The sequence below is a fragment of the Pelophylax lessonae genome (genome assembly GCF_965119305.1).
Source record: "Pelophylax lessonae genome assembly, chromosome: 5".
Classification (NCBI taxonomy): Eukaryota; Metazoa; Chordata; class Amphibia; order Anura; family Ranidae; genus Pelophylax; species Pelophylax lessonae.
In genome coordinates this window covers 224,422,202-224,449,625 of record NC_138772.1, presented here as the reverse complement: position 1 = coordinate 224,449,625, position 27,424 = coordinate 224,422,202, and positions in this window count along the sequence as shown.

Sequence of the window (27,424 nt, the reverse complement as noted above, 5' to 3'; positions counted from 1 at the left end):
GGAATGCAATTGTTATGATTTGGTAAATATATCTAATCTCCTTTACAAATTAAAACTCATTTTGAAAATAATAATAATGCTGAAGTGGGAGTTAATGATAAGAAAATGAAAACAACAGAAAACAGCAAACCGCAAACACAGACAAAATCACAAATTATTTTCTTGAGGAGAAAAAAGGCTAAAAAAAACTTGGCAATATTTTTCACATACATGTAAAAATCCCAATTTTTTACAATAAAATTACCTAAACTCTCAGAACATTATCTATTTTCTGAGAGCAGAGGCCCAGTAGATTCAAATGGTGATATTTACAAGTTTTAGTTTCACATAATAGTTGTGCAACTGTTTATTAAACGCGAATGTTCCGGAAAAAAATATACTCAAATTAATTTTTGTGCAAAACCACATCATATAATACCAATTTTTGGTATAAAAGATGACCTTGCATCAAGTAAACAGGTACCAAAAATTTCATATCCTAAAACTATGTGCACCTGCGATATCGCCAAAAAGGATGTTGCCCAAAAATCACCATAGGTGATGCTTTCAAAGGCTTTACAGCTCATCAATTTAGAGTTTACCAGGAGCTCTTGTGCTAGAATTATTGTTCTCACTCTTATGTTCGGGGGGATATGTTACACGTGTGGTGCAACCACTGTTTACATTTATGCACGCACACCCTGGGCTTGCGTTTCGCAGGTATGCGGGGCGCATACCTATCAGAGAGATAGTAGCAACTTTAGGAGTGCCCAAATCAACAGTTTCGCACATTCTGAGGAAAGAAGAATGCACTGGTGAGCTCAGCAACATAAAAAGGCCTGAAAGTCCACGGAAGACAACAGTGGTGGATGATCGCAGGACCCTCTCTGTGGTAAAGAAAAACCCATTTAAAAAATCCAGACAAGTAAAGGACACTCTCCAGGAGGTGGGCATATCATTGTAAAAGGCTACAATCAAGAGAAGACTTCAGGAGAGCAAATACAGAGGGTTCACCACAAGGTGTAAACCATTCATAAGCCTGAAGAATGGAAAAGCCAGATTAAACTTTGCCAAAAACATATAAAAAAGCCAGACCAGTTCTGGAAAACATTATTTGGATGGATGAAACGAAGATTAATCTGTACCGGAATGACAGGAAGAAAAAAGCGTAGAGAAGGCTTGGAACAGCTCATAATCCAAAGCACACAACTTCATCTGTAAAACATGGAGGCAATGTGATGGCATGGACATGCATGGCTTCCAGTGGCACTGGGTCATTGGTGTTTATTGATGATGTGACAGCAGACAGAAGCAGCCTGATGAATTTTGCAGTGTTTAGAGATATTGTATACTGTCAGCCCAGATTCAGCAAAATACAGCAAAGTTGATTGGCACTTAACAGTACAGATGGACAATGATCCAAAACACACTGCAAAAGCAACCGAGGAGCTTTTGAAGGAAAAGAAGTGGAATATTCTGCAATGGATGAGTCAATGACATGATCTCAACCCAATTGAGCATGCATTTCACTTGCTGAAGGCAAAACTAAAGGCAGAAAGACCCACAAACAAAGAACAACTGAAGACAGCTGCAGTTAGAGCCTGGCAAAGCATCAGAAAGGAGGAAACACAGTCGTTGGTAATGTCCATGGGTTCCAGACTTCAGTCATGACCAGTAAAGGATTCTCAACAAAATATTAAAAATGAACATTTTATTTAAGATTATTTCGTCCAATTACATTTGAGCCCCTGAAAATAAAGGGTGGGGGGACTGTGTATAAAATGGTTGCAGTTTCTATGATTTGTACTTGATATTTATGTTACCCTTGAATTAAAGCTGAAACTCTGCACTTCAAATTTATTTGGATTGTTTTGTTTGATTTTACTCTGGTGGCATACAAAAATTGTACCTGTGTCCAAATATATATAAACCTAACTGTATATGTATATGGGCTGCTGTAAATACCCCCATAAAAGAGCCCAGCTCAAACATTTGCTTTTACACTTTTACACACACTTACTTTTACCCTATGGACATTAATAATTATGTTTATATGAAGGTTTACTTGGCATGAGATGACACGGTTCTATTCTTTTTCTACAGAGCTTTACAAGAGGTTGGGTTATTAGAGCACCAGAAAAAAATAACTTGTTCATTATCTGGAGGTATGAAAAGAAGGCTTTCTGTAGCTACTGCATTTATTGCTGGTGCAAAAACAGTTGTTCTAGATGAACCTACAAGTGGGGTGGACCCCTGTTCACAGCGCTGCATTTGGAATCTTTTGCAAAAGAACAAAAAAGGTAATTTTTGTCACTCTTTGTCTCGTCAATATTTTTTTTTTATTGTGAATATATAATACACAATTATTATCTGTAAAAAAAAAAAAAAAAATATTTGACCAAATGGAATGCATGTGCCATGCTTCTTCGTGTGCAAAAAAGCTTACATTTTGCCTACCAGGACAATCAACATCTTGGAAATTATCCTGTGGAAGTTTCTGCAAATATTTTTGAGAGGATTCATGCTTTAAATTTCAAACACATTGGTGCAACCCTTTATTAGGATTTTAGTGAACAGCCTGAAATTATTTAAAATATATGTACAAGTTTAGAATTCTATACTACAATTGCTTGAACTGTTCACTATTGGTCAGAATTAATGGTTAACTATATTCTGTAATGTTTATTGCTACATCATATATGTTCGCATCTGGATGCAGGAAACAAAAGACATGTTGGTATGTTTAATCGGAATAATTAGATATGTGCGCTCCTAGGTCGCAGGATGTCTAGGCGCACCAAAGAAAAAGTAGCTAAAAAGTGCCACATCCTAATTAACCAAATTGAAAGTAGGGGAAGAAGAGATTGGACTTTATAGGCACCAATATAAAATAGTATATTCTTTATTAGAAAATTTACAAAAAACACATACATAATAAACCACAAAAAAAAAAGGGGACATATAAAAAGAACAACATGTCATATACGTCGATAATTGCAGTATGACGGCAGAGCCTACAAAAAGTAGTGCAAATCACATAGCCTTATCAGATATTGGTTATTATACAGTGTTCATCGCTTGTGAACACTGTATAATAACCAATATCTGATAAGGCTATGTGATTTGCACTACTTTTTGTAGGCTCTGCCGTCATACTGCAATTATCGACGTATATGACATGTTGTTCTTTTTATATGTCCCCTTTTTTTTTTGTGGTTTATTATGTATGTGTTTTTTGTAAATTTTCTAATAAAGAATATACTATTTTATATTGGTGCCTATAAAGTCCAATCTCTTCTTCCCCTACTTTCATGTTGGTATGTTTAACTTTATATTCATCCTATACCTAAACTAATCTGGACTCAGCTTCATGTCTCATTAACCGCAGTTTTACTGCGGCAGGTTGGCTCTGTCTCGCGAAATGAGGCACCTGTATGCGCACCCATTTGCCACAGGAGAAGCTAATCATCGAGTCCGGAGGCTGGGAAAATGTAAACACGGCAGACTGCTGTTCTGTCAGTTATGGGGACAGGGACCCTGTGTTCCCCTTATTTAGGAACACAGGTCTCTGTGTTTATGCCCACCCCCCCCCCCCACAGTTAGAAAACACAACCTAGAGACACATTTAACCCTTTGATCGCCCCTGATGTTAGTACAGTGACAGTGCATATTTTTAGCACTGATTACTGTAGTAATGTCACTGGTCCCCCAAAAGTGTCAAAATGTCAGTTAGGTACCTGATCTGTCCGCGACAGTGTCGCAGTCCCGCTAAAAATTTCTGCTCACTGCCATTACTAATAAAAAAAATAGAAATAAAAATGACATAAATCTTTCCCCTAGTTTGTAGATGCGATAACTTTTGCAAACCAATCAATACACACTTACTGGGATTTTTATTTACCAAAAAATATGTAGCAGAATAGAAATTGGTCTGAAATGATAAAAAAAAAATATTTTAAATGTTTTTTTTTTTTGGGAATGTTATATAGCAGAAAGTAAAAAAAATATATATATTTTTTCAGAATTGTCGCTAATTTTTGTTTATAGCGCAAAAAATAAAAATCGCACAGGTGATCAAATACCACCAAAAGAAAGCTCTATATGTGTGAAAAAAAGGACATCAATTTTATTAGGATACAGCATCACATGGCTGTGCAATTGTCAGTTAAAGTAACACAGTGTCGTATTGCAAAAAATGGCCTGGTCATTTAGGGGGTAAATCCTTTCCGGTCCAAGAAGTGGTTACACATTAAGATTGTACACACCTTGTTATGGTGCCACATAATGTTTGCCAGAATATTTTACACATACTGTACATTTCAAAGATTTATCAAATGTCATTGCATATTTGGACCCACATCAGTTTTAGAAAAATGGAGATGGTCCATACTTGTACACTTATTCAAAAGAAGTACTAACCGTAAGACAGTGGGTGTTCTGCAGATTCTTAGAGAAAAATGCTTACTATCATTAACCACTTAAGCCCCGGAAGATTTTACCCCCTTCCTGACCAGGGCCTATTTTGCGATTCGGCACTGCGTGAATTTAACGGACAATTGCGCGGTCATGCGACGCTGTACCCAAACGAATTTGACGTCCTTTTTTCCCACAAACAGAGCTTTCTTTTGGTGGTATTTGATCACCTGTGCGATTTTTACTTTTTGTTCTATAAACAAAAAAAGAGCGTCAATTTTGCAAAAATAACAATATTTTTGACATTTTTTTCTATGAAATTCCCACAAAAAAATGTAAAAATCTAATTTTTTTAACATTTTAGGCCAATTTGTTTTCTGCTACATATGTTTGGTAAAAAAAATCGCAAAAAGCGTATTTTGATTGGTTTGCGCAAAAGTTACTAAGGGAAAGATTTTTGTAATTTTTGTTGTTTTTTTTTAACGCGTAATGGCGGCGATCTGCGATTTTTTTTGCGGTATTGCGGCGGACAGATCAGACCCTTGTCTGACATTTTTGACACTTTTGGGGTTACCAGTGACATTACTGAAGTAATCAGTGCTATACATATGCACTGTTACTGTAAAATGACACTGGCAGTGAAGGGGTTAACTTTTTTTGAGAGGGAGGGGTTATGTGTGTCCCTAGGGGCGTGATTCTAACTGTGATTGGCTGTGGCTTGAGGTGTATGAACAGTGATCAACGGTCCTACATAGTAGAACTGTATGATCACCATTCATACACAGGGGAGAATGACAGGCGGCTTGTTTACATTAGCCGCCTGCCTTTCTCCCTCTCCACCCGACGATCGCGAGTGACCGGCGGACATCGGGTCCGCCGGTCACACGCGTGGGGGGGTCCGTGACCACGTGGGAGCACGCCTCCGGCGGCGCGCGCTCGCTCCCTAGATCCTCACAGGCTAGCGACATAGCCCTACGTCGCTCTGCCTGTGAGGGGCTGACTGCCGACGTAAATAGTCGTGCGGCAGTCGGCAAGTGGTTAATATCAGTGTATCAAAAAGATGTATTTACAATAAAGATAACAATGAACCCTTGTATTTCTTTTAGATGCTCAAATATCTTTGACATGTGTGTATGTGTCTCCACTGAGGACATTTTTTAACACTTCCTATCCCTGTGATGCCCATGAAAGTGAGGTGCAGTTGTACCCAGGACAGGAAAACAAAGAAAAAATAGAAGCAAGTTCAAACAATTTCTCGCTAAAGACACTTTTATGTCTTTGTCTGTGTTCCATTTAAAGAGATTTTCTATTGTTTCCTGGCCTGGCAGGAATTGACAAAATCTCCCTAACAGGGTCACAGATGGTATGGAGACCATCAAGGATCTTTATCTATTTGCTTGCAATTTAGCCCTTAAGTATATGTATGATAAAGAAAAGAAACAATTAAAAACATAAAAAAAGATCTCTGAACAGATTTAGCACTTTACTATGAATGAATTTCAGGCCTTGAGGGACTTAATGCCTCTATACGAAGAGGGGGCCACTGATTTGGAGGCTTCCAAGTTCAATCTGGACACTCCACAGTTAGCACCTTTTTTCAAGTTGAAATCACAACATTTTCCGGATTTCCTCTCCAGTCCAAACATTTGGGCTTTATTTCATGAAAAAATAAGGGTTTTAAAACAGCTCATGATTCATCATGTTCCTCCTAATTTATCCAAACCACAAAAACCGTGCTCCAGAATCTAAAACAACATACTGTCATCATTCTCAAATCATCAGATAAGGGTGGGAATGTTGTTATCTTCACTAATGCACAGAACCAGAAAATGTGCCTGGATATAGTGACAAACACTGACTGATACAGACCTATATCTCCTGAGTGCATAGACCATTTTATTAGTGAATTCAGAGCAATTTGCACACAGGCCTACCTTGATTTTTTAAACAATAGATTCCCATGTAGCCCTATTTTTCACATTCTGCTGGTGGGTACATCTGGCTGGTGCTGGTGGGTACTGCTAGCTGGTGCTGCTGGTGGGTACTGATGGCTGGCACTGCTGGTGGGTACTGCTAGCTGGTGCTGCTGGTGGGTACTGCTGGCTGGTACTGCTGGTGTGTTCCACTGGCTGATACTGCTGGTGGGTACCTCTGGCTGGTACTTCTGGTGGGTACTGCTGGCTGGTCCTACTAGTGGGTACTGCTGGTGGGTACTGCTGGCTGGTCCTGATGGGTACTGCTGGTGGGTACTGTTGGTTGGAGCTGATGGCTACTGCTGGCTGGTACTACTGGTGCATACTGCTGGCGGGTACTGCTGGCTGGTGCTAGTGGGTACTGCTGGCTGGTACTGTTAGTTGGAGCTGATGGGTACTGCTGGCTGGTACTACTGGTGGGTACTGCTGGTGGGTACTGATGGCTGGTGCTGGTGGGTACTGCTGGCTGGTACTGCTGGGTACTGCCTGCGGGTACTGCTGGTGGTTACTACTAGTGGGTAATGCTGGTGGTTACTGCTAGTGGGTACTGCTGGCTGGTGCTGCGGGGTACTGCTGGTGGGTTCCCGACCCTCCATTCCTGAGCATCAGTGTGACAGGAGCTGCGCTGGAGGAAGCATGCAGCTGCAGTAGAGAGCAGAGCCGCTGCTTCCCGTATTGCTCCTGTCACAGGCGGAGTACATTTGGTATCACTCCGCCTGTGACAGTAGCTGGCGCTATATAGGAAGCATCGGCTCTGCTTCCTCTAGTGCCGGCTCCTTTCTTCACAGTGATGCTTGAGGATGGCGGGTCAGGAACCCACAATCTGGGCTTGCCGACCCGCCATCCAAGAGCAGGAAGTGTCCGGGATCCTGGGACTTGGAGTAAGTAATATTTTTCTGGGGGGGAGCAATTGCCCCATTGCCCCCCACGGTTCTGTTCCTGCGTTGCCCCCCCTGGATCTTCCCCTGGTCCTTTGCCAACCTGTACCCTCGGGGGGGGAGGGAAAAGGAGGTCTTCTCTAATGAGACCCTGGCCCCTTTTTTTAAAGGATGCACTTTGCTGGTATCGCTATATCGATGACCTAATGGTCACCTGGATAGGTACAGTGACTGAGCTACAAGCATTTGTTGATGCTTTGGGAAAAAAACATTTAGTTTTTTCTCAGGTTTAGTATGAATGATGACCCAGAGAGCATGCTTTACCTTGATGTGAAAATCTATGACCAAGATGACAGATACCTGGCTATAGATCTACGTATATCCTAAACCATCAGCTAGGAATAACCTGCTTCATGGCTCTAGTTCACTTCCAGCACAACTCATTATAAGCATACCTTTTGCACAATATATACAGTACATCTCTGTAGGAATTGCACAAGGGAAGAAGATTTTATAACCCAGCCAGCATTGCTTGTAAACAGCTTCTGGCACGTGGTTACACAAAGAGTAACCTTTAGAAAGTATACAAGAGACAATTCTTTATTCCAGAGAATCATTACTTTATAAGACTGAGCCAAAGGATACAGTTAAGATTGTTACAAATTTTTCATCACAACATACTATTTTGCATTCTATTGTAGCTAGTCATTTTCTAACAGAGGACTATGCAGTGGCAAAATATGTTAGAGAAACATCTGAATTTGTGTCATGGACTTGCAATAGAGTTTGGAAAGCTTACCTGTCCCTTCATGTCTGTATTAGAGGTCAGACTGCATTTCTGGTTCCTTTTTATCACCTCTACTTCCTGTTCCTGCCCCGCCCAGGTCATCACAGGAAGTCTATATTAACCAGTGCACTGCAGGTCTGCTTTGCTGTTCAACAGTGTTTGTTTCCTGTTTGCCGTGTGCTTGATCTACCTTTCTGTGTACCGACTTTGGCTTGTCTCTGACTATTCCTGTTTGCCTGTTACCCTGACCTTTGGCTTGTCCCTTGGTTACCCTCGTCTGCCTGTTAACCCAACCTTGGCTTACCCATCACCATTCTGTGTGTCCTGAGTGGCTGCTTCCCTTCTCTCCCTACGGAGCGTGACCCGGGGGACCCCAGGGGCCACAACCTGGGCCCAGCTGCAGCCAAGTCCATCCTCACCACTAGAGGCTCTGGTGAACACCTGCTGGGTCTTAGACTCCACGCCCTGGGGAATCTTGGGCTCATGTTCCGGTCCATCCGCAGCAGTCTGCTATCGGGTTCACTACCTTGCGCTGCACCCCTGCCTCCAACAGGTTGCAGTCGTCACCTGGCCACAGGTGACCTGACAATTTGTTTTTGATGTGTGAAGTCTTTACGAGATTGTGTCACCTCTAGACACTATATACTGGAGTGGGTAGTCCCTTCAGGACCAAGGGGCGCCTGTAATTGTGGTGTATGTCTGCAGTGCCCCCTGAGTCTATGAGGAGTTTTTTTGCTGGCTACACTGCCTTGCAGAGTCTCAAAGTGCTCCACTGTAACAACACTTTCATGCAATTTACCAGCTGAAACTACTGCCAAATTTCCCTACTCTACATGCACCAACACGTACAGACAGCAGGAGCAGGAGCTTGGTCTCAATCCCTTTCTCTACTTGGATGCTGCGGACCCCCTGACATCCTTAAGTGGCACCCCTGTTGAGAAAGGTTGCTCTAAGGGAATAGATTAACAGTGGATCCCAAGACTGTGCTTTCTTTTCATGAGACCTTTGTGTTATATGCTTAATGGGCAATACCCAACCAAAAGTTCAGGGAAGCAACACTTTCCAATCTGGAGCAAACAGCTTAAGACTACTGTTGAGCGAACACGGACTGTATTGTTCGGGATCGTACTGAACTTTTGGGTGTTTAGTACCCGGACACGGACCTGAACATTTTACTGAATATTCGGGATACAGTCCGTTGTTTGGTAATTTTATTTCATGTTTTGGTGCCGTTTTAATGTCGCGGTTTCAACAGCTGCAGGGCAGCCAATCAACAAGCGTTTAACTAGTGTGCCCTTAGAAGCCATCACAGCCATGCCTACTACTACTACTACAGCCAGTGCAGCATGTGACTCAGCCTCTATATAAGCTGGAGTCACGTAGCGCCGCACGTCACTCTGCTCTAACTACTGTAGGGAGAGGTTCCTGATGCAGGCTGGAGATTGCTTTCAGGGAAAGAATAGGAGAATCTTCTTTAATCAGACAGCGATCTACATCGATTTTATTGTGTGGGGGTGCAGTGCACGATCTTTTTGCCCTGACCTGAGCCCAGTGAGGAGGAGGGAGAAACAAAAAAAACTTTTATGAGTCTTTTAGGTGGGCGGCGGTGTGTAGCAGCTATGTAATGCAAGCTCCGTGCATACGTGTCTGCTTAACCTGGATTTAAAAAAAAAAAACATTTTTTCTCTATCGCTCATTGACAGACGTAGTCCTTGGTGATTCAACACCCTCGGGTTATGCTGCCCTCTACAGGAGTAGGACTAGACAGGAAAGAAAACGTTCTGGCCACACTCTAGGGGCAGTCCCAGAGGGTATATCCTCTCACTTCCTGCTCTAGCAAATCAGTTTTTTTCTGTCTAGTTAGGATTTTCACTAGCTGTCCCTTCATTGGGACATCCCGGATGTGGATCTGTTGGCACCTTGGCTTAACAGGAAGGTGCGGAGGTTTGTAGCTCGCGCCGCGATCCTCTAGCGGACGCAGCAGAAACGCTGATCGCCCCGTGGGGGCAGTATCAGCTACGGCATGCCTTCCATCCTCTCAAGTTGCTGCGGGAACTTCTTCGCAGGATAGAGGTGGAGGGAATTCCAGTTATTCTGGAAATTCCGGACTGACCTCGTCGAGCCTGGTACGCCGACTTGGTGAGGCTAGTCGCGGACGCTCCTTGGAGACTTCCTCTCAGGGAGGATTTGCGGTCTCAGGGACCGATCTTCCATCTTGCTTTACAGTCGCTGGCTTAATGGCCTGGCCATTGAGACCCAGGTACTGAAGGACAAGGGAGTGTCAGCTTCAGTTATTCCTACCTCCAGTTAAAGCAAGGAAAGCGACTTCCAGCACATGGAAGTCTTATATTGCATGGTGTGAATCTATTGGATTTCCCCCACATACGTATTCGGTGACCCGAATTTTGGTCTGTCTGCAACAAGGGGTTGAGCAGAAACTATCCTTGAGCACATCAAGGGTCAGGTTTTCGGCGTTAGCAATCTTCTTTCAAGAAACCTTTGGCTAATCATTCCTTGGTGCGGAATTTCATCCAGGGGGTGCGACATCTGGCTCCGCCAGTGCGCGCACCCTTACCGCCTGGGATCTTAATTTAGTGTGGTCGGTTCTTCAGAAACTTCTCTTTGAAGATATTAGGGAGATTCCCTTGCTTACATTTTCCCAGAAGGTGGCCTTCTTGGTGGCCATTACTTCTGTACGCAGGGTGTCAGAACTGGCCACATTATCCTGTCGTTCCCCAGATCTGGTGGTTCATAGGGATAAGGTGGTTCTTCTTCCGAATCCATCCTTCCTTCCTAAAGTGATTTTCGTAAGACGGACTCACTTTTTGTGATCACGGATAGCCCTTGAAGGGGGTTGCCTGTGTCTGCCGCGACCATATCTACATGGATCAGTCAGACGGTGGTACAGGCTTATTCTATTAAGGGTCGGAATCCTCCGTTCCCTGTTAGGGCGCACTTCACTCGAGCGCTCAGTACTTCCTGGGCCTATCGCCATCAGGCGTCAGTGGTCCAGGTATGTAAGGCACATACCTTTACAAAATTTTATAAGATTGATGTGATGGCATCGGCGGATGCCTCATTTGGCTGCAAGGTTTTGCAGGCCGCAATTTGAGGAGACCGGTGGTCTACCTCGGGGGTTTTTTTCTGTTGAAAAATTTCTGTTGAGTCTCATCATTGAGGATGAGCATTGTAAACTTCTAGTTGGCGCCGGTTGGGCCTTCTAGATTGGATTTGATTTCCATTTTCCCACCCCTCATTTGTGGTACTGCTTTGGGACGTCCCGAGGGTGTTGAATCACCGAGGACTACGTCTGTCAATGAGCGATAGAGAAAAATGGATTTTTGTAAAATATTACCGTAAAATCCTTTTCTCTTAGCTCATTGACAGACGTAGTACCAGCCCCTCTGTTTTTGAGTTGGGTTGGGTTAAATTCTCTAAACACTGCTTTGTGACATAACTGATTTGCTAGAGCAGGAAGTGAGAGGATATACCCTCTGGGACTGCCCCTAGAGTGTGGCCAGAACGTTTTCTTTCCTGTCTAGTCCTACTCCTGTAGAGGGCAGCATAACCCAAGGGTGTTGAATCACCGAGGACTAGGTCTGTCAATGAGCTAAGAGAAAAGGATTTTACGGTAAGATTTTACAAAAATCCATTTTTCCTTCATATTTTACTGTGACATACTTGTGTTCTAATCTGCTATTCTAAAACCACCAATTTAAGGGGAAAACATTTTTTTTTTCAGTTTTCTTCATTCAAATGTTTTTTTTTTTAAATCAATAACGGAATAGAACAACAACAGTATCCAACCTGTTAGGCATGCGGCGTTTAGCAGCCATGTAATGCAAGCTCAGTGCATATGTGTCTGCTTAATCTGGATTTAAAAAAAAAAACTTTTTTCCTTCATATTTTACTGTAACATCCAGTGTTTAGACACTGCTGTTCTAATCTGCTATTCTAAAATCACCAATTTAATGGGAAAAAAATATATATTTTTCAGTTTTTCATTCAAATGGGTTTTTTTTATTCAATAGCGGAATAGAACAACAACAGTATCCAACCTGTTAGGCGTGCGGCGTGTAGCAGCCATGTAATGCAAGCTCAGTGCATATGTGTCTGCTTAATCTGAATTTAAGAAAAAAAAACTTTTTTCCTTCATGTTTTACTGTGACATACTGTTTTTAGAGTCTGCTGTTCTAATCTGCTCTTCAAAAATCACCAATTAAAGGGAAAAAATAAAAAAATTTCATCCATACGTTACTGTGAGATACACCCGTTGGATACTGTTGTTCTATTCCGCTTTTCAATAAAAACCAATTTAGGAAAAAAAAATTAATTGCGGCCTAGTCTGCATATTTTACTGTGAGATACACCTGTTGGGTGCTGTTGTTCTATTCCGCTTTTCAATAAAAACCCATTTAGGGGAAAAATAATTGCGGCCTAGTCTGCATATTTTACTATGAGATACACCTTTTGTATACTGTTGTTCTATGCCGCTATTCAATAAACACCCATTTAGGGAAAAAATATTAAATTGCGGCCTAGTCTGTATCTGTACGTGTGAGATACACCCTTTGGATACTGTTGTTCTATTCTGCCAATCAATAAACACCCATTTAGGGGAAAGAAAGATATTAAATTGCGGCTTAGTCTGTATCTGTACGTGTGAGATACACCCTTTTAGATACTGTTGTTCTATTCTGCTATTCAATAAACACCCATTTAGGGGAAAATTAATAATTTTGCAGCGTTTGCTGATTATGTTACTGTGAGATACACCCTTTAAATTTGTTTGGCGCATCTCCTTCCACCACCGCGGATTGCAGGGCGCTTCAGTTTGACTCCTGTTGCTAACTCCTCCTACTCCGCTTCCTCATCGTCATCCTCTACCGCCTCCGCATCCGGAGCAGTAATAATTTCCAAGGCTTTCAGGGCAGTCATTCACAAGTGGCTCCAAGGGTGGGATACTGTTGTTCTACTCCGCCTTTCAATAAAAACCCATTTAGGGAAAAAAAAAATTGCGGCCTAGTCTGCATATTTTACTGTGAGATACAGCCGTTGGATACTGTTGTTCTATTCCGCTTTTCAATAAAAATCCATATAGGGAAGAAAAAAAAATTGCGGCCTAGTCTGCATATTTTACTGTGAGATACACCCGTTGGATACTGTTTTTCTATTCCGCTTTTCAATAAAAACCCATTTAGGGAAAAAATATTAAATTGCGGCCTAGTCTGTATATTTTACTGTGAGATACACCCTTTGGATACTGTTGTTCTATTCCACTTTTCAATAAAAACCCATTTAGAGAAAAAAAAATTGTGGCCTAGTCTGCATATTTTACTGTGAGATACACCCTTTGGATACTGTTGTTCCATTCTGCTATTCAATCAACACCCATTTAGGGGAAAGAAAGATATTAAATTGAGGCTTAGTCTGTATCTGTACGTGTGAGATTCACCCTTTTAGATACTGTTGTTCTATTCTGCTATTCAATAAACACCCATTTAGGGGAAAATTAATAATTTTGCAGCGTTTGCTGATTATGTTACTGTGAGATAAACCCTTTAAATTTGACTCCTGTTGCTAACTCCTCCTACTCTGCTTCCTCATCGTCATCCTCTACCGCCTCCGCATCCGGAGCAGTGATCATTTCCAAGGCTTTCAGGGCAGTCATTCACAAGTGGCTCCGAGGGTGGGTACCTGCACCCACAAACGCCAGGTACACAATTGTTCAGCAAGGGCACAGTTCTGGAAGATGACGAGGTGGAGGATGAGGAGGAGGAACCAAGTTCACAGCAGGGTGGCACCCAGATAACTGATAACAACAGATACTACACTTGATCTTAGCCAAAAGGTCGAGAAGCAATGCTGGTGGCATTCCCACCTGACAGCGGGGGCACAGTGGAAGCACAAGGTGAAGGCAGAGGAGGAGGAGGTCGCCAACGCAGCCAGGGCACCGCCAGCACCTCATAAGGCAGGGTAGCAAAAAGTGTGGTCCCCTAGGGTGGGACTTTATAGGCACGACAAAATGTTAATACCAAAAAAAGGTTGTATTAAAATGCTATAATTTATTAACATATACAATATACAAAAAGGAAGACAATTATATCACATTTAAAACATGAGCAAGCATAAGTGACATGTGCCAAATTAGGAACTCAACCATCCAATCCAAAGTGAGTGCCCGAAGCGTTTCGAGGTCAAACACCTCTTCATCAGGGTTAACTCTGGAAAATGTTATGGTTGGTTGCACAACGTGTAACAAAGTGCTTGCTTAAATAAAAACAGGAAAAGGTTGAGCCCAGCCGGTGCTGCACGGTCATGAAGTGAAACCCATATAGATAGTTATAGCCAGAAACAAGGAGTTAATGGATACTGCCACTCAAGGGGCACATACACCACAGGATTTTCAGAATCCCCTTCCCTGGCAAGACCAGTGCAGCCCCGTCCCTGCCAGAAGGCCTCAGAACTTAGACAGCTTTGGAAGAGCCCGGCCCACAACCAGGGACACATACCTTTTCCAAGCCCAGACTCAACCCAGAAGGGCGAAAAAAGCCACCCTGCCACCATCACCGTACCATATACAGTTCCTTACCGTTCCTTACGTACTATACACGTACTGAATGACGGGTCTGCCCCCTTCAATGTCTGGGTCTCCAAATTGGGCTCATGGCCTGAGCTTGCCCTTTACGCCTTGGAGGTGCTGGCCTGCCCTGCAGCCAGTGTATTACCTAAACGTGTATTTAGCATGGCTGGGGGCGTTATCACAGACAAGCGCAGCTGCCTGTCCAGAGCCAATGTGGACAAGCTCAAGTTCATTAAAATGAACCACGCATGGATCCCACAGGACTTGTCTGTACCTTGTGCAGAATAGACATGTATACCGGCCTTACCCAGCCATTGTTGTATTTTTGATCTTTCTCACTCTTTTGGGGTGTGCCGCCACATCCACCGCCACTTCAACCTCCTACTCCATATGGGCCTTGTCCTCCTAGATCAAGATGATTCCTTTTTATTTTGATGTTTTTTATGTTATTTTAAGTTATTTCCCTATCCACATTTGTTTGCAGAGCACTTGCCAAGCTCTTAAGAAGATTTTGCTGCCATTTGCAGCCCTCTAGCCCTTTCCATGTTTTTTTAAGAGCCATTTTAGTGCTCAAAAGTTTGGGTCACCATTGACTTCAATGGGGTTCTGGATCGGGGTAAAGTTCGGGTTAAGTTCAGGTCACCAACCCTGACTTTTTTTTCAAGTTCGGCAGAACCTGCCAAACCCGGACATCAGGCTTTCGCTCAACTCCACTTAAGGCTAAAAACTGTAAGTGATTGGACAATAATTTGGAGAAAATACTTTATTGGGAATTGTTTCTTGGTGCATCCTAATATAATTTAAGTAAAAAAGAGGAACATTTCATATTTCATACATTTCATTTTAACACATTCCTGTGCACTTACCTATTTACATTTATATTTGGCTAGGCTAGCAGTCAAACTTGATTTACAGGGCACATTTGAGACCTTTTGCATTAATTTACAACTGATCACTGGTTTTCTTTAATGAGAAGTCAGATAAAATGACTGTGCCTAAGTATAAAATAAAACTATTAGGAACTGTTCAAATTACAAGATTAAAAAAATACATGTTCCACTTCAAGGATTGAACATGTCTTGTTTACATAGTCCCTGTTAGTTATGTAAATTTGCTCAGCTCCTGCTAAAGATTAAACCAGTGGCATACAAATTAATTAATTACATATGCACTGATGATAAGAGTATTACCCCTCAGGACATGAGAAGCACATTTACAGTGCACTCAGAATGCAGATGTTGCTAATATTAACCTTTCAGTAACTACTTATGATTCTGTTTTACTGTCAATATTTTTTAATTACATTACATGTATATTAACTGAATTTTGAACATCTCACTTTTGCAGGTATTAGTATTATTTATTTAAATGGCACAAATGTGTTTTGTATAAAATGTAGTACTGTAGGGAAATTAAGAAAACTAGGGTCACTTGGGCAAAAATCCTCTCTGTGTGTAAGTACAAAAAAAAAAAAAAACTGACATTTTCAGTTAGTGTTAAAATTCAAACAAAGGATAGACAACAATGACAAAAAGAATGTAAAGAGAACCAGACTAGCATTGCATTTTTATGTATGGGATTTTTAAATCGACCTCTCAACATTGGTCAATTTAAACGCAAAAGATACAGCACTTAAACTTTCTTATGATTAAAACGCATGTAACTACGCAAACCCAAAATACACAAACAATAAAGTCTCTGGAAATCAAACTTTGTGTGAACTTAAATCAGTGTCTTTCCAATAAGCTATATGTACACTGTGTTTTCTTACAAAATAAATTCACCACCACCAGTTGTACTTATAGTAGGAATCTTCTTGTAAATAACCATCCCCATTAGATGTGCCCTCACCTGAAGTGTAGGACATGCTATGTATGGTCAAAAACGCGTGTGTCCTATAGAGGACATTAACTAGATATCGAGACATCTCCTGCAAATCCGATCTCCATCTGAGTAGTTTATGGTACTTCCCCTTTAAGGCAACCTTCACCTCTCCTTAACCACTCGATCATATAGGAAAGAAACTCAAAATAGTGTTTTACCGTTTCAAACAGATATTTCTTCACACACCACCAACGTATGACTACTCACATTTATTATGGCAAAGCATTTTAAGTAAAGGAAAGCATAGAATAGAATCCCCTCTGTGCTTTTCACCACCGTGAATATATCCACCATTAATGTTGCTGTATTCCTTTCACCTGGATCAAATGATCAAGCTCTCATTGTATGATCACAATAAATGTGTGCCTCCCTTAAGTGAACCTGCATGTGCCATCCGACTTCCTTCTCCTGGATTCCTCCACCTTACAGTTTGTCAGTATATAGGATGCACTCTGTTTGCTAATAGCCCGGGTCACTTGCCCTTCAAAGCTACAATCTCCTGTCTCTCCTCCACTCCTCTGCTATGCCACATACAAAGGGAAAAACTCCAAAAAAAGCTTTATCCTTCACAAAAGTTTTATTAAACCCCCACCACTTTAAAATGCAACTCACATTACATCTAAAGATAAAAGGCACAACATGTAGAAATTACATGCATCAGTATATTCACTCAAAGAGCTCACAGCATCAAACCGTATAAAAATACCACTATCTCAGCTTTTCTGAGCATGAGGACATCATCCAGTGTAGCCCTGCCCCTATGTGTTTTGTCATCAGGTCACTTGACTTCCTCAGGAGGATATCCAATCGGTATTTTAACTCATGACATCATAGCCACTGGAATGGATACAGTGGAGAGGGATTCGAACACCTGTCAGTTTTATTGCTGTTTGTTCCCCTGTTAGAGGGATTCACTCTCTCTAATTCTACTATTTCTCCTTATAATTAAAAGTGAAAAGAAAAGAAAACCCCACATTTCTCGTTGGCATAGGAACACTAACAGAAAGGGAAATGTCCCTAATGGGACCCAGATAGCAACCCCCCCGCCCAAAAAAAATAAAAAACAGATGGGGGTTCTAACCCTCCCTTACTCTATCCAAGATGAAAAGGTTTAAGTCATTTCTGCTATGATATTTGGCCATTTCATTGCTATATTTTTGGACATGTCTTTTTTGTCTTGCTAAAGAAAAGCCATTGGGGGGAGATTTACTAAAACCAATCAGCTGCTAAATTCAATGAAGCTTTGACAATAACACCTAGTAGCTGATTGGTTTCTATGCACAGCTGCGCCAGATTCACTGTACCCCAGTTTTAGTAATTCTCTCCTATTAACATTCTCTGGTGTTCTTGAAAGTGTCACTCTTGTATCCATCTGCCAAACCTGCAAGCTGATGACATCCCTTTCCTTACAGCTCAAGTTCCACACCTTTGTAGGAATACTTGTCTATTACTAATCCGATTCTGTCTTGCAAAATTTTTCGCCAACGATATCTCCAAAGAAACTTGTGAAAAATAAAAGTATTCCCACTACATATGCCTTATGTTCTAACAAGGGATTAGACCATTGTCAAAGTCTTTGATAATGCCCTGGAGGAGGGCGAAATGCGTCAACGCAATTTCCGGCTCATGTTTGAAGCTTATATCACTTCCAGTCTCGGCGGAACGCTAGTCGGGACCAGCGCAACCTGTGCAGTCACCGCAAGCCCGGAAGTCCTTTCTGCATAGGAGATTATATCTTCACTGAAGGCTTGTTATCACTCCTGAAATGTGAGGTTTTTTTCTGCATTATTTAATAAAGCTTATGAAACAGGATTACACTATCTTGAGTTTTTCCCTCCTATGGTCCCACATTCTTTGGCTTATTGAGGAAAGATTGGGTATTGGAGTCCACAAGACTAGTCCCTTTTTTTTCAATCAATACATTTTTATTTGCATTTAAAAAAAAAAGGGAAAACATACATGAGAACAAGAAAACATCAACGTGATGTAGGTAACATAAGAAACAACAGGGTAGCGGAACATCTTCCATGGTGAGCTTGTAGAGTGCATATGAAAATTAGCAAGTACGGTACACGAATTGTATACATGTATCATAGTAATGTCTTAGCAATATATCACACAGGTACATTTCTGACTGGAAGAGGAGAGGGGTAGCAACCACTGCCTCCAGGCCGGAACCCCGGAAGGGAGCAATGACACCAGATCAGAGGCAGCGGGTGCCTCCCTCCCCTCTTTGAGGAACGATTTGAAGCCTCAGCTGTTAACACTTTGTTAATTCTTAATTACAGGTGGTAAGTAGGGCCATGCCAACCAAGCTTTTTGGAAATTTTGGTAGGATAGATTGAAGGAGAGGGCTTTTTCCTGTTTATAGTTGTCATTCACTAGGGCTATCACTTCGGAAAGATTTGGAACTTCAGTAGTTTTCCATTTGCGTAGGATTAGAGTTTTGGAGGCCAATAGGAGGTGCAGAACCATCTGTCTAAAATTGAGTGGGTATAAATCAACATTTAAGTTTAGTAGTGCTAATTCTGGTTTAGGGGGAGACCAGATTCCTGTCGTGGATGCTATGCACCTGAATATCGACCTCCAGAAACTTGTGAGAGAGGGGCATTCCCATAGGATGTGCTGTAGGGTACCAATCTTCCCACATTCCCTCCAACAAAAGGGGGGGAGGGTAGAGCTCATTTTAGATAATCTATATGGGGTAAAGTACCATCTATTGGTAATTTTTGTCATCATCTCCCAGTGATTGGTACAATGTGATAGTTTGTGAGTTGCGATTAGAGGTTTTTGCCATTGTTTGAGGGTAAAGGAATTGTTTCGGGATTTTTCCCATTTTTTCATGTGAGTAGATTTGACTGTAAGGGAGGTGGATGTTAGTCTAGAGTAAAAAAAGGAAATACTCTTAGTATGTTGTGATGTTGCTGTGAGGAAACTCCACGTTTGGGAGTCAGTGTTTAAATTGACAATGGGGTGTTTTGCTAGTGCAAGATTTATCTTAGGGATGATGATAGAAGTCTGTGGAGGGATAGAGTGATCGCATGTAGTTTCTTCAACTGTTTTGAGTATGTTATTATCATATAACTGGGAAATTAGAGATAGTCCGGCCTTCCTTAAGTTGTCAGTGTCAAGTTTACTCAATTTTAATTTGATTCATTTGATAGGGATGTTGTAGGTATGGAAGAGGTTTATTTTGGGAGAGAAAGTTGAAATGATCCGCCAGGCCTGCAATGAGGCTTTGATTGTGATGGGTATTTTGGACCATTGCCAAGGAATCCAAAGGTCGCTCAGGAGCATGTGGATTAAGTTTCTGGTTGGGATAAACTGTTCTTATATCAGTGCCCATCTTGGCTTATCATTATCTAGGAACCAGTATTTAATTTGGGCTAGTCTAGAGGCCCACTAATACGCTTGAAGGTTGGGTAAACCTGCTCCTCCCATGGATTTGTGTGCTGTTAGTAGTTTGAACGCTATACACGCTTTTTTCCCCGACCAGATGAATTTCCTCATCAGGTTGGTAAGGGCATTCAATTGGGATTTGGGCATAGGGACAGGTAGGGTTCTAAATAGGTATAGGATTTGCGGGAGTATCGTCATTTTGATTATTGACATTTTGGCACCCCAAGGAAAGGTCTATATTAGTTAGGGACTTTAGATCTTCCACGATTTTGTGTCTTAGGGATTTGAGGTTTACATGAATTAGGTCAGAGGTTTTGGGAGTGATGAGGATACCTAGATAAGGTATTTTTTCCTCTGTCCATGAGAAAGGGCACTCTTGTTGCAACTTTCTTTTTAGGCCTGGTTCTACATTTAGGTTAAGGACTAGGGATTTTGAGTTGTTAACTTTATAGTAAGAAATCTTACTAAAACTGTTTAGAATAGTATGGGCCGTGGGTAGGGACAGTTCAGGGTCAGTTACATTAGAATAATGTCGTCAGCAAATAGAGTAATCCGATGGTCGGCATTACCAATAATGAAACCTTTGATGTTAGGTGCTGTTCTGATCGCTTCTGCAAGCAGTTCAATTGATAGGTTGAAAATAGTTGGGGATAGAGGGCAACCTTGTCTGGTTCCATTTGAGATATGAAAGGGTTTAGACAGTGTTCCAGAGGTGAAGACCCTGGCTGAGGGTTGGGAATATAATGACATTATTGCTGAGTATACATTGCCTTCTAAGCCAAATTTTTGCAAAACTAGTGACATATATTTCCAATTGATCCTATCGAACGCCTTCTCTGCATCAAGCGTGAGCAACAGAGAAGGCGTTCAACGTTTTTCCGCGATATTGGTGATATTGATAATTCTCCTAGTGGCGTCTGACGTTTGACGTCCAGGTATAAAGCCTAATTGGTCATTTTGGACCAGAGAAGGAAGGACTTTTTGTAATCTTTTAGCCAACAGTTTTGCAAATATTTTTAAATCCGTGTTTAACAGTGAGATTGGCCTGTAACTTTCCGGTAGGGTCAGGTCTTTACCTTGCTTAGGAATTATGGTAACATATGCTCCCAGCATTTCTTTCAGGAATGAGGATATTTCAATTGCCTTATTGAATACTTCTAATAGAAACGGTTATAGGGTGTGATGGAATAGTTTATAATACTCGCTGGGAAAGCCGTCTGGACCTGGGGATTTCCCTTGGGGTAGTGATAGGATTGTTTTTCTGATTTCGTCAAGTGATATAGGCATATTGAGGTTTTGGAGTTGGTATGCTGATAGCCGGGGTAAGGAGAGGTTGTCTAAAAATGTAGAGATGTCAGTGTGTAATGGTTGGAAAGTAGAGGAGTCTGAGTGCAGGTTATAGAGTGTGTGATAATAGTCAGCAAATTCATCTGCTATGTCTTGGGGGTGGGTAAGTATATGTCCTGTACGGGTTTGTTTGAGGTTTGCGATTTTAGATCTGATTTGTCTGGATTTAATTCTGTTGGCTAGTGACATGCCTATCCTGTTGGCATGTGCATAGCAGAATAGTTTAAGTCTTCGAAAGTGGGCATCATTTTGTTCCATTAGAATAGAACGGAGTTCTGCTCTGAGTTTAAATAAGGTAGCAGTCGTTTGGTGGTCTGGAATGGTCTTATTTTGGGATTCAAGGTCGTAAATTTGGGATATAATGCGTGTAGTTTTAAGGTTGTATTGTTTTTTGAGTCTGGAGTTCTGCTGAATGAAGATTCCCCTCATATAGGCTTTATGAGCTCCCCAAATACTCCAGGGGTCTGTTACTGACTTTGCGTTAATACTGAAAAATTTGTCTAAATGCTGGGAGATATGTTTTTTACATTCCTCAGATTGCAGGTTTTTGATATTGCATCTCCAAATAGGATTGGCTCCTCTGGGGATTCCTTCATCTATGGTCACTTCTACTACCGCGTGGTCGGACCAAGTAATGTCTTTGATGACCGCAGATGAGATTCTCCCCAGTAGGTGCCAGTCTGATACAAACATGTCTAGTCTCGAGTATGTGTGATGTCTGGCGGAGAAAAAAGTGTAATCTCTTTCCGAGGCATGAAAGCACCTCCAGACTTCATACAGACTCTCCTTGTGAATCAAACCATGAAGCAAAGTTCTTCTCTTGGATGGGGGAGAGGACATGTCCATATCCGGGTTGGTTGTAAGGTTGAAGTCCCTGCAGAGCATGAGGTCACCATATTAAATTTTTGAAATAAGTTTGAGTGTTCTTCTGATGAACCTTAGTTGGTGCTTTTTAGGGGCATAGATAGAGGCAAGAGTCATTGGTAAGTTGTTGAATGTTCCTGTGACTATGAGACATCGACCTTCAGGATCACTATGTCTTTCAGTTGCCAGGAGATAGTTATTTTAATGGCTAGCAGGATTCCTCTTTTTTTTGCTGGAGAGGCGGCAAAGTATACATGAGGGAAATCCTTGTGGGTGCATTTAGGGTGATTGTCTAGTTGGAAATGTGTTTCCTGAACAGAAACTATAACCGCGTTGGAGGTTTTTGCTTCTCTCCAAAGGGAGTAACGTTTGGCTGGGTGGTTAAGTCCATTGGCATTTATAGATATTACTTTAAAAGGCATTAATTAAGATAAGTGGGGAATCTGCTGACGTAGTTTGAGGTTTACAGGTGATGCATTGGAACTGTGCGATTCCTGCTGTCACATTGATGGGCAAGACGTGTTGAGAATGATGTGGCAATTAACTCACTGGAAGAATGTTGTTAGAAGGTTCCGGGAGAGGGAGAAGGGGATAAAAAAAACAGAACTTCGTAAAAAAGGGACCTCGAAATGGGTCCGAGTTCGACCAACATGGTCGACATTCTATGTGGATGAGGGGCCGTAAGGAAGTTTTTTACTCCATAGGCTTAGAACCATTGTAGTGCTGTTGAGAGGTGCTGGGGTGATCACCTAGCGACTTATTTTTCTTTTTTCCATATTTTTTCTTGGCAACGATCTGCCAGTCTGCGTTGGTTGGTAGCGGGACTGGTGTTTCACGTTGGGGAATCTCATTTGGGGGGATAATACCCCATTTTTGCAGTAGAGAAATGCCTTCCTCCAAAGAAGAGATTGCTGTGGTGGAACCATTGTGGGTGATAAGGAGAGTGGCAGGATGTTTCCACTTGTGCAGTATTTTGTGGTTTTTTAGCGCTTTAGTAATGGTCGCTAAATTTCTCCTTCTTTGGAGGGTATGTCTGGATAAATCAAGTAAAATCTGGGTGTTTGCAAACTCAGGAGGTAGCTCAGAGGATTGGCGGAGGACGCCATTATTTTTTCTTTAGAGTGAAAAAAGTGTACTCTTAAGAGAACATCTCTTGGGACTTGGCTTAAGAAGGCTGGCTTGGGCAGTTTATGGACCCTATCGATGATTTTGTCGTTTTCAGACAGAGTTGGTACAAGTGTGGAGAATAACTTGATCGCATATTGTTCTAACTGATGCGATTGCACTGATTCAGGAACTCCTCCTAATTTTACATTGTTCCTCCTAGACCTGTCTTCCAGGTCAGCGACCTTGTCTTTAAGCCACTGAATCTCTTCAGAGTGCTGGCTGTGAGCTTCAACCATGGTGTTGAAAGACAGGGTGTGAGTGCTGAGAGAGGATTCCACTGTATTCACTCTGTCTCCTAGATGTGTACTTCCTGTATATACTGCTGCATCCATCCCATAATATCTGCCTGTAGTGTGGATCTGAAAGAGTGAAGCATGTCTTTTCAGCATGGATTCAGAAACTAATTGTTCCTCTGTGGGGAGCCTAGTAACCTGACACCTCTGGTAGGACACTGAGCTTGTGCTGTGAGTCTGTGGCAGATAAAGCATGTTGTCCCCTGTTCCTTGCTTAGCTGGGGATATAATGCGGGGCTTGTTTTTGGCAGGGCTTCTGCTGGATGGGGAGTCAGGGGATGATGAGCCTGAGGAGTACTCACTGTCAGGGTTTCCTACCTTCTTTGTAGGTGTGTGATTCCTTGCTCTTTCAATCCCTGGTGGTGCTAGTGAAGCATGCTGTGAGCCGCCGCCACCATTTTGCAGAATGCCTGGGAGATGTGATCTGTGGATGGTCTCCAGTTTAGACAGCTTTGGCGATTCCTTCCTCCGCCGGGTCATCACCAGTGAGGGCAGGGGGTTGTATGGAGGCAGCTGAGCCGGTTTTTAAGTCGCCTCGGTGATCGCATTCGGGCACGGTTCTGTGTGGCAAGGGAGAGCTGTTCTAGCAGGCAGCCATCAGCGTCCCGGTAGCCACGCCCCTCTCCACAAGACTAGTCTCAAAGGAAAAGAAAAGACTCACCCCAGACTAAGTGCGTTTGACCCACATGCAATATTGGTAAGGGGTCCTGGCAGTCTGGTAAGTGGAAGTATCCACGGGGAGTGGACCCCCTCACCATTGCACCTTATCTTTTTGGCACGGATTGTCACCAGTTTGTACAATAAAGAGCACTTAAGCACATTGCACCTTCACTGGCTACTTGCTTACGGACTTTTTTGGGACTTTTATGGGACTTTATTTATTTATTCATATTTAAATTATTTATGCACCATTGTATGGTATATTGATTTGCTTTCTATCACGCATATGTATTTGCACTTGATTTCACAGCACTGTATGATTCAGATTAGGATGAATTATTTAATTTATTCATTTACTATTCATTTATTTATTTGCAATATTGCACAGTTTGCACCCACCTACACAAGAATTTTGGCACCAGTCACTTTATATATTCCGATTTGCGCTGTGTGTCCTTTTTTGTCATTTTGGATTGAGGGTAAACATCATACATCCGTAGCGCAGTATTAGTACACATTTTTGATACATCATACAAAATGCAAGGTCTTCCCTGAAAGAGACGACATCTGGATGAGAGCATATGTTGTTCTAGAACTTGGATATACCTTTCAGCATTGATGGTGCCTTTCCAGATGTGTAAGCTGCCCATGCCACATGCACTCATGCAACCCCATACTATCAGAGATGCAGGCTTCTGAACTGAGCGCTGATAACAACTTGGGTTGTCCTTGTCCTCTTCAGTCCGGATGACATGGCGTCCCAGTTTTCCACAAAGAACTTCACATTTTCATTCGTCTGACCACAGAACAGTTTTCCACTTTGCCACAGTACATTTTAAATGAGCCTTGGCCAAGAGAAAACACCTGCGCTTCTGGATCATGTTTAGATATGGCTTCTTTTTTGGCCTATCGAGTTTTAGACGGCAACGGCGAATGCACCGGTGGATTGTGTTCACCGACAATGTTTTCTGGAAGTATTCCTGAGCCCATGTTGTGATTTCCATTACAGTAGCATTACTGTATGTGATGTAGTGCTGTCTAAGGGCCCGAAGATCACGGGCATCCAGTATGGTTTTCCAGCCTTGACCCTTATGCACAGAGATTGTTCCAGATTCTCTGAATCTTTGGATGATATTATGTACTGTAGATGATGATAACTCCAAACTCTTTCAAATTTTTCTCTGAGAAACTCCTTTCTGATATTGCTCCACTATTTTTCGCCGCAGCATTGGTGGAATTTGTGATCCTCTGCCCATCTTGAGAAACTGCCACTCTGAGAGGCTCTTTTTATACCCAATCATGTTGCCAATTGACCTGATAAGTTGCAAATTGGTCTTCCAGCTATTCCTTATATGTACATTTAACTTTTCCGGCCTCTTATTGCTACCTGTCCCAGCTTTTTTGCAATGTGTAGCTCTCATGAAATCTAAAATGAGCCAATATTTGGCAGGACATTTCAAAATGTCTCACTTTCAACATTTGATATGTTATCTATATTATATTGTGTATAAAATATAAGATTATGAGATTTGTAAATTAGTCCATTCCTTTTTTTACTCACAATTTGTACAGTGTCCCAACTTTTTTGGATTTGGATTTGTATATTTTATTGCCCCTACTGAATTTTCAGGTCTAGCTTTAACTATTATCACCTCTTCTAACTCCAGAGTATCTTGTTACTTTGTGTATTATTTGTATGACACAGAGGCACAACAGGGTTATACTTAGGGACTATTTGTTAGCAAGGCTGATTGTATTGATGAGACATCAATGGAACATAATGGGAAAAGTGAGGCTATTAAATAAAACACTTTGCCTGCAGTCTGTGTGCAGTGTTCATTCTGTGAACCAAAGTACAGAGTGTTTATTTTGGGTATGGAGATGCAGCATAACCTTTCTACTTTTACATGTTGTTACCGTCTTTTTTCTAGCCTGCTTCAGTGAGTCACTTTATCATATTTAATTAAATATATTCTCTTTTATCAGTATTCTCCCTTGTTGGCCCTAAAGTAATACTTGTTTTTTGTGAGATATGTGTTGTCTATAACACTGTCAGTAAGACCAGTGTTGTTGTAAAGAAAGTGCACTAAATTGAGGGTTTGCGGCAAGGCTATTTTATACCATGTCATTCAATCTCTTTAATTTTCCTAATAGTCTTTTTGTTTCCTTTAGTGATAAATATAATGAATTGCCAATTATATTAGAAAGAATGCTAGAAAAAAAATAAAACAGACAATGTTCTCAGCGCTACCCTTATCTGTAGGGGTGTCAAATACTCAAAAATTCAGAAATATAATGGATTCAATGTAATGTCCATCAGTATAAAATGTGCTGTCCATGTAAACGATTAGGTTTTTAAAATAAGTAATGGCACTTCAAGAGGGATGCCAGGCTTCTTGTATCCAATACAGCTGGGAGACCCATGCTGCAACAGAGGAGAGGAGGGGGGAGAGAAGTGCCAAGCGTGCTCTGGTGAAGTACAGTTTAATGTTAAATGAATAAAATACATAGAATTGTCCCACTCACAAAGTTATAGACAGAGAATGCTTTGGTGTAAAGATGTCCTGACCGCTAATTGGCTGAGGATGGAGGCGTGGGTTTCCTCCAAAGCACTTCCCTATTGGCTGTTTCCCTCCTGTCACGGAACCATGAACCAGACGTACAACAACAGATAAGTGAAAATAAGAAAGCTTTATTGAAAAACAAGCTATAAAGCAAAAGTCCAAACGGATGGCGAAACCGATGCAGAGTCTTTGCGAAGCCAGGGGACAGGAACCAGCAGGGTAGTCAGACGAAGCCAGGATCAGGAACCAGCAGGGTAGTCAGACGAAGCCAGGAACAGGAACCAGAAGTAGCAGCAGTCTTAGTAGCATGTGAACACAGGAGGACCAAGCAGGGAACTGAAGCCACAGACCTCCTATATATATGAGCTAGGCATCCAGCTCCTCCCAGTGGGAAGGAGGAGCCGCAGGGTGGGAGGCTACAAGAAACCCAGAAACCAAGATGGCCGCCAGCACATGTCAAACGAAGGAGAACAGCAAGAAGGTAAGACCATGACAGTACCTCCCCCTCAAGGGCCCCTCCTCCGCGGAGTAAAGAACGGTTTCTGAGGGAAGCGTGCGTGGAAGGCTCGGAGCAAGGCAGGAGCATGGACATCTGCGGAGGGAACCCAGGAACGCTCCTCTGGACCATAACCA